The sequence below is a fragment of the Pavona decussata genome, unplaced genomic scaffold (assembly GCF_977016875.1).
Source record: "Pavona decussata unplaced genomic scaffold, jaPavDecu1.1 SCAFFOLD_257, whole genome shotgun sequence".
NCBI lineage: Eukaryota > Metazoa > Cnidaria > Anthozoa > Scleractinia > Agariciidae > Pavona > Pavona decussata.
In genome coordinates this window covers 40,063-54,043 of record NW_028145660.1, presented here as the reverse complement: position 1 = coordinate 54,043, position 13,981 = coordinate 40,063, and the positions used below count along the sequence as shown (strand labels likewise).

Below are 13,981 nucleotides of genomic sequence, written 5' to 3'. Positions count from 1 at the left end.
CCATGGCAGCACGCATGAATAATTAATAGGTGAACTGAGTGGTGAAATTAACCACATCTGTTTCAATACAGTGTAATTCATCATTTGCACTACTGAAAAGAAATAATAAGTTCTAATTGTTCATGGCAATGCATGCTGAATAATAAATAACGTTTTTATAGCTTTATTTCAACGCACAAAAAACGGCAACACCGCGCAGGTTCCTGAAACGAAGCGTGACACAAACCTATGTAACAATTTCTAATCTTGGAGTACTATCTTTGCGTCAGTCAACGCTCAGACAACTGCAGACAAAATTAGTTGAAACACTTCGGTTAACACCCAAGATAACGAACGTGCCTATAATATATAACGCGTACTCGCCCTCTCTCCCCTTCAATGTTGTGTTCGTAGCGTGTCTTTCACTCCGGCTCGGTGAAATTCAACATTGAAGGGGAAAAGGGGAAGAAGGAAGGGAACCGTTTCAACAATTTTGTCTGAGCGTGTCTTTTTTGTAGCAAATTAGAGAAAATATGTTATCTTCAGCGTACACGGACAGAGATGCTTGGGAGTTTTCGTTACCTTTGGTAGTTGCTAGATTTCATTTAATTTGTCTATGTGTTAGCAGTGATTAATAGAATTAGAAAGCGTTGTCAAAAAAAAAAAGAAATAGTTTTTTGAGGAGATTTTTGGCAAAGACATCGAGTTTCTACACAGTGTAGGAAATGGCGTTTTGTCCAGTCACAGTAATATGGCTGACGGTGAAGTAGGCTTGTCAGGAGAGACGTACTCCGACTTGCCAACATTGAGGTCTAGGCAACTTCGAATGGTTTATTTAGTAACTTATAGTCAAGGAAATCTGGAGTTGTAGCTACAGAGGAAGAATTTTTCAGAGCTAACATCAAATAATTGATGTGGTGACGCGCGCGTGCGCCACGTGTGACGGTTCACCATGTCTCTTTTAGGATTTACGCCTTTTAAAAAAGAGCTCATGAGCTGTTAATGCAGATGTCAATTGTAAAGTTTACTGTCTGAGTTTCAAGCAAAACTTTATAGAAATAATGTATTATTTGTGCGAATCAGCAACGGTTCACCATGGTGAACCGTTTATTAAAAAGACAATTATCCTGTTTACTTTACACGCAACGGTTCACCATGGTGAACCGTTGGTATCTGCCCAAGGAAACATTGCAGGAAACTTAATATTAGCAAAAGTTGTGTGTTATCCTTTACTTGGTAGTGTACAGCTAATGGTACACAGAACGAGTTACTTTCACAGGCAAAAACAAGTTATGATGTTATGGAATTCACTTCACCATTGTACCATGGCAGCACGCATGAATAATTAATAGGTGAACTGAGTGGTGAAATTAACCACATCTGTTTCAATACAGTGTAATTCATCATTTGCACTACTGAAAAGAAATAATAAGTTCTAATTGTTCATGGCAATGCATGCTGAATAATAAATAACGTTTTTATAGCTTTATTTCAACGCACAAAAAACGGCAACACCGCGCAGGTTCCTGAAACGAAGCGTGACACAAACCTATGTAACAATTTCTAATCTTGGAGTACTATCTTTGCGTCAGTCAACGCTCAGACAACTGCAGACAAAATTAGTTGAAACACTTCGGTTAACACCCAAGATAACGAACGTGCCTATAATATATAACGCGTACTCGCCCTCTCTCCCCTTCAATGTTGTGTTCGTAGCGTGTCTTTCACTCCGGCTCGGTGAAATTCAACATTGAAGGGGAAAAGGGGAAGAAGGAAGGGAACCGTTTCAACAATTTTGTCTGAGCGTGTCTTTTTTGTAGCAAATTAGAGAAAATATGTTATCTTCAGCGTACACGGACAGAGATGCTTGGGAGTTTTCGTTACCTTTGGTAGTTGCTAGATTTCATTTAATTTGTCTATGTGTTAGCAGTGATTAATAGAATTAGAAAGCGTTGTCAAAAAAAAAAAGAAATAGTTTTTTGAGGAGATTTTTGGCAAAGACATCGAGTTTCTACACAGTGTAGGAAATGGCGTTTTGTCCAGTCACAGTAATATGGCTGACGGTGAAGTAGGCTTGTCAGGAGAGACGTACTCCGACTTGCCAACATTGAGGTCTAGGCAACTTCGAATGGTTTATTTAGTAACTTATAGTCAAGGAAATCTGGAGTTGTAGCTACAGAGGAAGAATTTTTCAGAGCTAACATCAAATAATTGATGTGGTGACGCGCGCGTGCGCCACGTGTGACGGTTCACCATGTCTCTTTTAGGATTTACGCCTTTTAAAAAAGAGCTCATGAGCTGTTAATGCAGATGTCAATTGTAAAGTTTACTGTCTGAGTTTCAAGCAAAACTTTATAGAAATAATGTATTATTTGTGCGAATCAGCAACGGTTCACCATGGTGAACCGTTTATTAAAAAGACAATTATCCTGTTTACTTTACACGCAACGGTTCACCATGGTGAACCGTTGGTATCTGCCCAAGGAAACATTGCAGGAAACTTAATATTAGCAAAAGTTGTGTGTTATCCTTTACTTGGTAGTGTACAGCTAATGGTACACAGAACGAGTTACTTTCACAGGCAAAAACAAGTTATGATGTTATGGAATTCACTTCACCATTGTACCATGGCAGCACGCATGAATAATTAATAGGTGAACTGAGTGGTGAAATTAACCACATCTGTTTCAATACAGTGTAATTCATCATTTGCACTACTGAAAAGAAATAATAAGTTCTAATTGTTCATGGCAATGCATGCTGAATAATAAATAACGTTTTTATAGCTTTATTTCAACGCACAAAAAACGGCAACACCGCGCAGGTTCCTGAAACGAAGCGTGACACAAACCTATGTAACAATTTCTAATCTTGGAGTACTATCTTTGCGTCAGTCAACGCTCAGACAACTGCAGACAAAATTAGTTGAAACACTTCGGTTAACACCCAAGATAACGAACGTGCCTATAATATATAACGCGTACTCGCCCTCTCTCCCCTTCAATGTTGTGTTCGTAGCGTGTCTTTCACTCCGGCTCGGTGAAATTCAACATTGAAGGGGAAAAGGGGAAGAAGGAAGGGAACCGTTTCAACAATTTTGTCTGAGCGTGTCTTTTTTGTAGCAAATTAGAGAAAATATGTTATCTTCAGCGTACACGGACAGAGATGCTTGGGAGTTTTCGTTACCTTTGGTAGTTGCTAGATTTCATTTAATTTGTCTATGTGTTAGCAGTGATTAATAGAATTAGAAAGCGTTGTCAAAAAAAAAAAGAAATAGTTTTTTGAGGAGATTTTTGGCAAAGACATCGAGTTTCTACACAGTGTAGGAAATGGCGTTTTGTCCAGTCACAGTAATATGGCTGACGGTGAAGTAGGCTTGTCAGGAGAGACGTACTCCGACTTGCCAACATTGAGGTCTAGGCAACTTCGAATGGTTTATTTAGTAACTTATAGTCAAGGAAATCTGGAGTTGTAGCTACAGAGGAAGAATTTTTCAGAGCTAACATCAAATAATTGATGTGGTGACGCGCGCGTGCGCCACGTGTGACGGTTCACCATGTCTCTTTTAGGATTTACGCCTTTTAAAAAAGAGCTCATGAGCTGTTAATGCAGATGTCAATTGTAAAGTTTACTGTCTGAGTTTCAAGCAAAACTTTATAGAAATAATGTATTATTTGTGCGAATCAGCAACGGTTCACCATGGTGAACCGTTTATTAAAAAGACAATTATCCTGTTTACTTTACACGCAACGGTTCACCATGGTGAACCGTTGGTATCTGCCCAAGGAAACATTGCAGGAAACTTAATATTAGCAAAAGTTGTGTGTTATCCTTTACTTGGTAGTGTACAGCTAATGGTACACAGAACGAGTTACTTTCACAGGCAAAAACAAGTTATGATGTTATGGAATTCACTTCACCATTGTACCATGGCAGCACGCATGAATAATTAATAGGTGAACTGAGTGGTGAAATTAACCACATCTGTTTCAATACAGTGTAATTCATCATTTGCACTACTGAAAAGAAATAATAAGTTCTAATTGTTCATGGCAATGCATGCTGAATAATAAATAACGTTTTTATAGCTTTATTTCAACGCACAAAAAACGGCAACACCGCGCAGGTTCCTGAAACGAAGCGTGACACAAACCTATGTAACAATTTCTAATCTTGGAGTACTATCTTTGCGTCAGTCAACGCTCAGACAACTGCAGACAAAATTAGTTGAAACACTTCGGTTAACACCCAAGATAACGAACGTGCCTATAATATATAACGCGTACTCGCCCTCTCTCCCCTTCAATGTTGTGTTCGTAGCGTGTCTTTCACTCCGGCTCGGTGAAATTCAACATTGAAGGGGAAAAGGGGAAGAAGGAAGGGAACCGTTTCAACAATTTTGTCTGAGCGTGTCTTTTTTGTAGCAAATTAGAGAAAATATGTTATCTTCAGCGTACACGGACAGAGATGCTTGGGAGTTTTCGTTACCTTTGGTAGTTGCTAGATTTCATTTAATTTGTCTATGTGTTAGCAGTGATTAATAGAATTAGAAAGCGTTGTCAAAAAAAAAAAGAAATAGTTTTTTGAGGAGATTTTTGGCAAAGACATCGAGTTTCTACACAGTGTAGGAAATGGCGTTTTGTCCAGTCACAGTAATATGGCTGACGGTGAAGTAGGCTTGTCAGGAGAGACGTACTCCGACTTGCCAACATTGAGGTCTAGGCAACTTCGAATGGTTTATTTAGTAACTTATAGTCAAGGAAATCTGGAGTTGTAGCTACAGAGGAAGAATTTTTCAGAGCTAACATCAAATAATTGATGTGGTGACGCGCGCGTGCGCCACGTGTGACGGTTCACCATGTCTCTTTTAGGATTTACGCCTTTTAAAAAAGAGCTCATGAGCTGTTAATGCAGATGTCAATTGTAAAGTTTACTGTCTGAGTTTCAAGCAAAACTTTATAGAAATAATGTATTATTTGTGCGAATCAGCAACGGTTCACCATGGTGAACCGTTTATTAAAAAGACAATTATCCTGTTTACTTTACACGCAACGGTTCACCATGGTGAACCGTTGGTATCTGCCCAAGGAAACATTGCAGGAAACTTAATATTAGCAAAAGTTGTGTGTTATCCTTTACTTGGTAGTGTACAGCTAATGGTACACAGAACGAGTTACTTTCACAGGCAAAAACAAGTTATGATGTTATGGAATTCACTTCACCATTGTACCATGGCAGCACGCATGAATAATTAATAGGTGAACTGAGTGGTGAAATTAACCACATCTGTTTCAATACAGTGTAATTCATCATTTGCACTACTGAAAAGAAATAATAAGTTCTAATTGTTCATGGCAATGCATGCTGAATAATAAATAACGTTTTTATAGCTTTATTTCAACGCACAAAAAACGGCAACACCGCGCAGGTTCCTGAAACGAAGCGTGACACAAACCTATGTAACAATTTCTAATCTTGGAGTACTATCTTTGCGTCAGTCAACGCTCAGACAACTGCAGACAAAATTAGTTGAAACACTTCGGTTAACACCCAAGATAACGAACGTGCCTATAATATATAACGCGTACTCGCCCTCTCTCCCCTTCAATGTTGTGTTCGTAGCGTGTCTTTCACTCCGGCTCGGTGAAATTCAACATTGAAGGGGAAAAGGGGAAGAAGGAAGGGAACCGTTTCAACAATTTTGTCTGAGCGTGTCTTTTTTGTAGCAAATTAGAGAAAATATGTTATCTTTAGCGTACACGGACAGAGATGCTTGAGAGTTTTCGTTACCTTTGGTAGTTGCTAGATTTCATTTAATTTGTCTATGTGTTAGCAGTGATTAATAGAATTAGAAAGCGTTGTCAAAAAAAAAAAGAAATAGTTTTTTGAGGAGATTTTTGGCAAAGACATCGAGTTTCTACACAGTGTAGGAAATGGCGTTTTGTCCAGTCACAGTAATATGGCTGACGGTGAAGTAGGCTTGTCAGGAGAGACGTACTCCGACTTGCCAACATTGAGGTCTAGGCAACTTCGAATGGTTTATTTAGTAACTTATAGTCAAGGAAATCTGGAGTTGTAGCTACAGAGGAAGAATTTTTCAGAGCTAACATCAAATAATTGATGTGGTGACGCGCGCGTGCGCCACGTGTGACGGTTCACCATGTCTCTTTTAGGATTTACGCCTTTTAAAAAAGAGCTCATGAGCTGTTAATGCAGATGTCAATTGTAAAGTTTACTGTCTGAGTTTCAAGCAAAACTTTATAGAAATAATGTATTATTTGTGCGAATCAGCAACGGTTCACCATGGTGAACCGTTTATTAAAAAGACAATTATCCTGTTTACTTTACACGCAACGGTTCACCATGGTGAACCGTTGGTATCTGCCCAAGGAAACATTGCAGGAAACTTAATATTAGCAAAAGTTGTGTGTTATCCTTTACTTGGTAGTGTACAGCTAATGGTACACAGAACGAGTTACTTTCACAGGCAAAAACAAGTTATGATGTTATGGAATTCACTTCACCATTGTACCATGGCAGCACGCATGAATAATTAATAGGTGAACTGAGTGGTGAAATTAACCACATCTGTTTCAATACAGTGTAATTCATCATTTGCACTACTGAAAAGAAATAATAAGTTCTAATTGTTCATGGCAATGCATGCTGAATAATAAATAACGTTTTTATAGCTTTATTTCAACGCACAAAAAACGGCAACACCGCGCAGGTTCCTGAAACGAAGCGTGACACAAACCTATGTAACAATTTCTAATCTTGGAGTACTATCTTTGCGTCAGTCAACGCTCAGACAACTGCAGACAAAATTAGTTGAAACACTTCGGTTAACACCCAAGATAACGAACGTGCCTATAATATATAACGCGTACTCGCCCTCTCTCCCCTTCAATGTTGTGTTCGTAGCGTGTCTTTCACTCCGGCTCGGTGAAATTCAACATTGAAGGGGAAAAGGGGAAGAAGGAAGGGAACCGTTTCAACAATTTTGTCTGAGCGTGTCTTTTTTGTAGCAAATTAGAGAAAATATGTTATCTTTAGCGTACACGGACAGAGATGCTTGAGAGTTTTCGTTACCTTTGGTAGTTGCTAGATTTCATTTAATTTGTCTATGTGTTAGCAGTGATTAATAGAATTAGAAAGCGTTGTCAAAAAAAAAAAGAAATAGTTTTTTGAGGAGATTTTTGGCAAAGACATCGAGTTTCTACACAGTGTAGGAAATGGCGTTTTGTCCAGTCACAGTAATATGGCTGACGGTGAAGTAGGCTTGTCAGGAGAGACGTACTCCGACTTGCCAACATTGAGGTCTAGGCAACTTCGAATGGTTTATTTAGTAACTTATAGTCAAGGAAATCTGGAGTTGTAGCTACAGAGGAAGAATTTTTCAGAGCTAACATCAAATAATTGATGTGGTGACGCGCGCGTGCGCCACGTGTGACGGTTCACCATGTCTCTTTTAGGATTTACGCCTTTTAAAAAAGAGCTCATGAGCTGTTAATGCAGATGTCAATTGTAAAGTTTACTGTCTGAGTTTCAAGCAAAACTTTATAGAAATAATGTATTATTTGTGCGAATCAGCAACGGTTCACCATGGTGAACCGTTTATTAAAAAGACAATTATCCTGTTTACTTTACACGCAACGGTTCACCATGGTGAACCGTTGGTATCTGCCCAAGGAAACATTGCAGGAAACTTAATATTAGCAAAAGTTGTGTGTTATCCTTTACTTGGTAGTGTACAGCTAATGGTACACAGAACGAGTTACTTTCACAGGCAAAAACAAGTTATGATGTTATGGAATTCACTTCACCATTGTACCATGGCAGCACGCATGAATAATTAATAGGTGAACTGAGTGGTGAAATTAACCACATCTGTTTCAATACAGTGTAATTCATCATTTGCACTACTGAAAAGAAATAATAAGTTCTAATTGTTCATGGCAATGCATGCTGAATAATAAATAACGTTTTTATAGCTTTATTTCAACGCACAAAAAACGGCAACACCGCGCAGGTTCCTGAAACGAAGCGTGACACAAACCTATGTAACAATTTCTAATCTTGGAGTACTATCTTTGCGTCAGTCAACGCTCAGACAACTGCAGACAAAATTAGTTGAAACACTTTGGTTAACACCCAAGATAACGAACGTGCCTATAATATATAACGCGTACTCGCCCTCTCTCCCCTTCAATGTTGTGTTCGTAGCGTGTCTTTCACTCCGGCTCGGTGAAATTCAACATTGAAGGGGAAAAGGGGAAGAAGGAAGGGAACCGTTTCAACAATTTTGTCTGAGCGTGTGGATGACTGGAGATATCTTTTTGGCATTCACCCAAAGAAACGCAGGTTGCTGTAATAGTACGAACTTTGACCACAACCGGACTCGTCGTCTATCAAGGACGAAAATGAGCATGAAGCCATAAATGCAACCGAAAATATATCAGTAGAAACTGCAAAATATGACATCGCGGAAGAAGAAATACAGTTTCTAGAATCGAGCAATCCACTCCAAACCAAGAACGTACATTGCTATTTGTAACCATTTTGCGTCATTGTTTATAAATAGCAAGTTTAAAATAGCCATGTTCACAGTGATGGCCATAATACGCAAACAACCTTGGTTATTTTTTGGTGCTCTTCTATCGGGATCGGACTGAGAAGGGTGGACTATTGCTCGTATTAATGGGGATGGTTCATTAAATGCCTATTTTGCAGGCATTGAAACGGCAAGTGCTCATTCAAATACATTTTAGCCGTGTAGCTGTTGGAGATAATATTATGGCCAGCCTTGCACTAAAGTGAAAGCATGATTTTCTCTACCGGCTGTGATATCTCAGTTCTGTTTATGATATATATAGTCTAGGACCTGCAAATTGAAAACGCAGATACCTTGTTCTTCAGCTTTTAGAATTCTCGTCTTCGCTTGTCCAGCTCAATGTAGTGCCTGTCACGACATTTTATTGACAGTGAGGATGAGATGCATCTTTGACAAACCTAGGATTTATAAAAACTGCAACTTTTGCACAACTTTTCTGAACCAAAGACGTTTTTCACGCAAGTCGATTAGTAATTTAATGAAACATTATCGTCTGTGGGGGGTCTCAGATACACTTTGATATGAAATATTTATTTATTTTGTTTCGTATCCTTCGCATTGTTGATGCTGGCGTACCGAGGAAAGGGTGACATAACACCTGAACGTTTCATTTTTTAGTTTGTGATCGGTGATCACCTTCTAGGAATGAAATTAATTTTTATAGGGATAAACTGATTAACACATGAGATTTTTTTTCCGAATAACAACTTAGTTTTATTCCACCAGAAATGAAACATAAACAGAAAATTTATTTTAAAGTTATTAACTTGTCCTTGCGTGACCACTGCCATTTTTGAAAAAGATGTATTAAAATTCTCTATGTGTTTACTTCCGTCAATGCTTGGATTTTAAATTACCCAAGGTGGATTTTTTACATATTGCATTACATGTATAGAGCTTTCCTAAAGTATAATACTTGCTACAAATTTCGATGTACCAGAACACGATATTTGTCCGCAAAGTTTCCGCAATTTCCAGTGTTAACGAAAATACTGAAAATAGCATTCTTCGGACTTTGAAAATTGCATGTATATAATAATCCTCCAGCAATATTTTCATAAGACTGTATTCTCAGAAGGATGCCAAACTTGACTTCAAAAGATCGTTTTCATACCCTAAGCCGTCTTCCTTCCCGAGCGATTTGAAAATGTACCAAATCTCATCAAATTTAACGCCGGCTGCGACGCGATCACGGCATTTCACATTATACCGTAATTGTCGAAAACGAAAAATCTTTGGAAAGGTTTATTGTTATTTTCTTAAATAGTTCTCTAAAGGGATTCTTCTGACAAAATATGAGAAAATCCAAAATTTCAGTTTTGACCGCAAGTTCTCGATATTCTCAGGCAGCCGCTCTTAAATGGCGGCCTTGGAACAGCTGCAACGGAAATTTTATAGGAAACTTGGACTATTGATCGTCTGGTTTCCTTTGATAACAGGATAATATTAGTGAATATTCATTATATGGGGACAGTATGATGATATGAAGAAATAATTAAATAACCGGGGAAATAACAAGAAAGTAAAAACTATCCAATGAAGAAACAATAAGAGCTTCAGAATTTTTTCAGGCTTTCTGTTCGCAACTGCTTAAGTTGCGTACTAACAGCGAGGATCTTTCTCCTATTCGATCTTTCATCCGCAGTTCAAAATATATGTTTCATATATTCATAATTAATTGAATCTTTGCTGGCGTCATTGTTTACATTTCGCCTCATTAGGATATATCAAACAACCAGCTCCGAACAAATAGACACTCTAAACTAAAATAGCATGTCGCTCTTGATAATTATTGGTGTGACATGTTGAGTATTTTCTGAGAAATTTGCTTTCATAACAAAAAAATTTACAAAGAATGTTTAGCTTGGTGGCAAGAGTTGTCATACATTCTTTGCAAATTTTGATGCTTATAACGCCGGTTCGTTTATCAAAATACTGTTAACCTACCACGCACAAGTTTCGCCAAAATGCTAATAATATTGACCAAGCTTCTTCAATTTGTGAAAACCATTTATTTGTCAGTAGCCAGTTTTGTCCTTTATTATGTTAATGTATGCTCATGAGGTGAAACGTTTAAACAAAGATCCGCTATATCAGAGTTGTTATCGTACGAGGGGATATTCCTTAACATAAGTTATGAAGTTGTTTTATCAGTGCATGGCGATACAATGTCTTTTTTAACAAACAGAATAGAGGATACAGTTGGTGATGCACCTCGAGTATCTTTTACATGCTAGTAAGAATCTGTTGTTGATCTGACTTGTTAGATCACTGATAACTGATGTTAACGTTTCGTACGAGGGTTTAATAGTCTAAAGTTAAAGACCTTATTTTTTATGTCAACGTGGATGACAGTTTTTTTATGAAAGCTTTTAGCAATTATCATGCAAGTTATTGGTAAGTGGTTCACGCGTTAAGTTAAATATACTCACCAGCTTATATCATTCAAAGCACGTATCCTGTTAAATCGCCCTTTTACTTAGTTTGTTTTCAGAGTTACATTTTGAAAGTGCTTGCTCTCCGCCGGATAGCCGAACAAGAACCACCAGTGCTCAACACCTTTCACTCAGGTAAGCTATTTTATCTAAGGGAACTGAAAAATTCGATGAAGAAAACCAAGATGGTTGTTTTTTTTTGTGATGTTACGAACACGCAAAGTTGTGTTTTAGATACTGTGGTGGTAATCTGAAAGGAAGCCCTGGTTTCACGCGAGCGAGTTTTTCTTAATAACGAGTTAGAATTCGACAGGTTTTTATTTTCTCTTGCGTACTTCAAAATTTGGATGCTCAATAAAAAACGGGCAAACAGCTGTGGAAAAGGAAATTGATAAGGGAAAATTTGCATTTCAAGAAGATTGCAGGAGTAGACAAGTAGCTGTTTTGAGTCTTTCGAAGTTATTATATAACGAGTTATAATTTCTCGTGTATCACATGCAACAATATTTGTCAAGTTTGTTAGTTTCCTTGTTCAAAACTGGCGCGTGATATTTTCATAGGACTTTTAAGGAAAGCTTGTCACTCAGGTCACCTGCTATCTTGTTGAGGACCATTGATCACAGCAACTTTGTTCATACTTCATATCTTTTACACCGGAATCCGGGTGATTAGCCCGCGGAACCAGCGGGATGTTTGCCGAAGATTTTCCCGAATTCCGTTTTCATTTTTCTGGCCTCGCGATTCCGACGCTCGTAATGCTCTCTTTCGGCGCCATAAGAAGTCGACTAATAACAAGTCTAGGCGCAGGCTAATTGTCATTGCTAATACCGCTCGAGGCTTCTACCCACTTAAGCTAAATGTTAATTGAATAGTTGGCTTTATAATCTAAATTATATTCGTTCATGCTATATTCTTAGTAGATATGAAAACAATCAGTTCTCTAGTACCAAAATTGCATCAATATTTATTACAAGACCAGAAAACTTAGCATGAAGCTTTTTAATCATCAACTTAAAAAATATATATAAATATTGAATTTTAACATACATTTCTTGTTGCAGAGGGAAGTATTTTTCAGAATTGTTTCCAGCACTGACGAGTCGGGTATTTTGCTTCCAAGTAAGGTATGTATTGAAAAATTCTTGTTCTGAAACGTTTTCTTTCTTCCCTTTTTTCTTTTTTTCAAATATAACAAAAAGGTTATTTGTTATTTATTCCAAGTAGTTTTTCACAGGTCTTAATAGTAACTCGCACACTCGGATCATACAGCAGCTCATGAAGAATACTCAGTGCCTGCTAAAGGTGGAATTCATGTTAAAAAATGGACAAAACGGCAGCTTAATACAGAAATCCGTAAAAGGAAACGAAAACTAAATGACGGTTTTTTTTTTGCAAAAGATGAAAGTGTACCATGGTTAATGTAACATCGCGCGCAATCAGTGATCGGTAGCCTAAGGACTGTTTTCGATGGTGAAGCAAGCGTAACCTTCGCCACTGGAAAACGCGTGCACAAACTGTACAATGTTTTGAATTTTTTTTTTTCGCTTGCGTTCGAAAGAGTTAATATGGAGTCATGTGTGCTTAAATGAGATCACTGCTTAGTCACATCACTAGTGAAGAATTCCATCTGTTTCCTTTGTTTTCTTTTCTTTAAAATTTGTGACGTAAAATTTCAGTGAAACAATCATGTTCTACACCAGGGAAGCAGGTGGCCAGGGATAGTGAATGCTACCTGGCTTAGTAACATTGCTTCGGTTTCCATTTACAAATTTATGAATATGTAAACACTTTCTAAACAGAAGCAGACCAACAAAGAAACAATTCACCCTAACATAATCCCTTCGCTATTTTTTTTTTTTTAGAGAGATATGGTTAATTCTTCCAATCAGCAAAACGGAACACAAAATGAAACAAGTTTCCAGTGGTACTTTTCATCTGAGTGCATTGCCTGGCTTACAGTAGTCATGACCGAGTCTGTTGCTATAGTAACACTTAATATCCTTACAGTTATTGTTTTTATCAAAAACCACAGTCTTCGTAAGCGCAGTATGTACCTGGTGATCAACCTGGCAGTTGCAGATATGTTTGTTGGAGGATGTTCAGAAATCACATATTTTGTGTCCTTTGGAGAATTATGCTCCTTTTGGAATACCCAAAGACCACCTTTGCTTGTTGAATTTTACATACTGTTCTTGTTTATTGCAGCTTCTCTGATAAACCTCGCTGCGATCTCGTTAGAACGAGCGCACGCGACGTTTCGTCCTTTCGGACATCGTATTATTAAAAAGTGGGTGTTTGGATTTATTATTACAATCATTTGGGTTACATCTGGGCTAGCACTAATTGCTTATTCTTATTTAAGTTCTTCCAGATTTAAATATGCAGCTTGTTCATCGATAGGCTTTTGTTTATTTGTTATTTGTGTTTCTTATGTGTCCATTGTTGTCAAAATTTCTTGTGGAGGTCATCCTCAGCACCATGGTGCAGTTAGCCGAGAGAGAAAACTAACGAAGACTTTGCTCATTGTGACTGTGCTATCTTTACTGCTGTGGCTTCCATTTACAGTAGTTAGATATTTACCGCTTTTGGAACACTTTTGAAAATATCACTGAATTCATACCTGATTCAACAATGTCTCCTGCAACGGAGACGTCAAAAACCTAAATCCTCGGTTTTTCAAAACCTAAATTTTTTTCCTCGGTTTTCAAAACCTAAATTATCCTCGGTTCTGTTTTAGTCACTTTATAACATCTGAAATAAACTTTTCGAGTAAACTTTACTTCAAATGTTTGTAATTTATTCACGCAACTTCACTGAAAAATTTCACAAATGACTATGTGTTTCACTGAAAAATTTCACAATTGTGAAGCAAAATTGTGACGATTGTGATTGGTTGAGATAATCATACGACTGTCATATGACTTGTAAACAATAGAAATCTGATGACTCATTT

The 13,981-nt window shown here is 37.7% G+C and overlaps 1 long non-coding RNA gene across 1 annotated transcript; it reads left to right on the top strand.

Moving 5' to 3' along the window:
- Nucleotides 1-9,957: 9,957 nt before the first annotated feature.
- LOC146456358 (uncharacterized) lies at nt 9,958-13,328 on the top strand. The gene is made up of 3 exons (XR_014858827.1): nt 9,958-11,163; nt 12,090-12,152; nt 12,893-13,328. It is a non-coding gene; the product is annotated as an uncharacterized LOC146456358 (long non-coding RNA).
- Nucleotides 13,329-13,981: the final 653 nt, after the last annotated feature.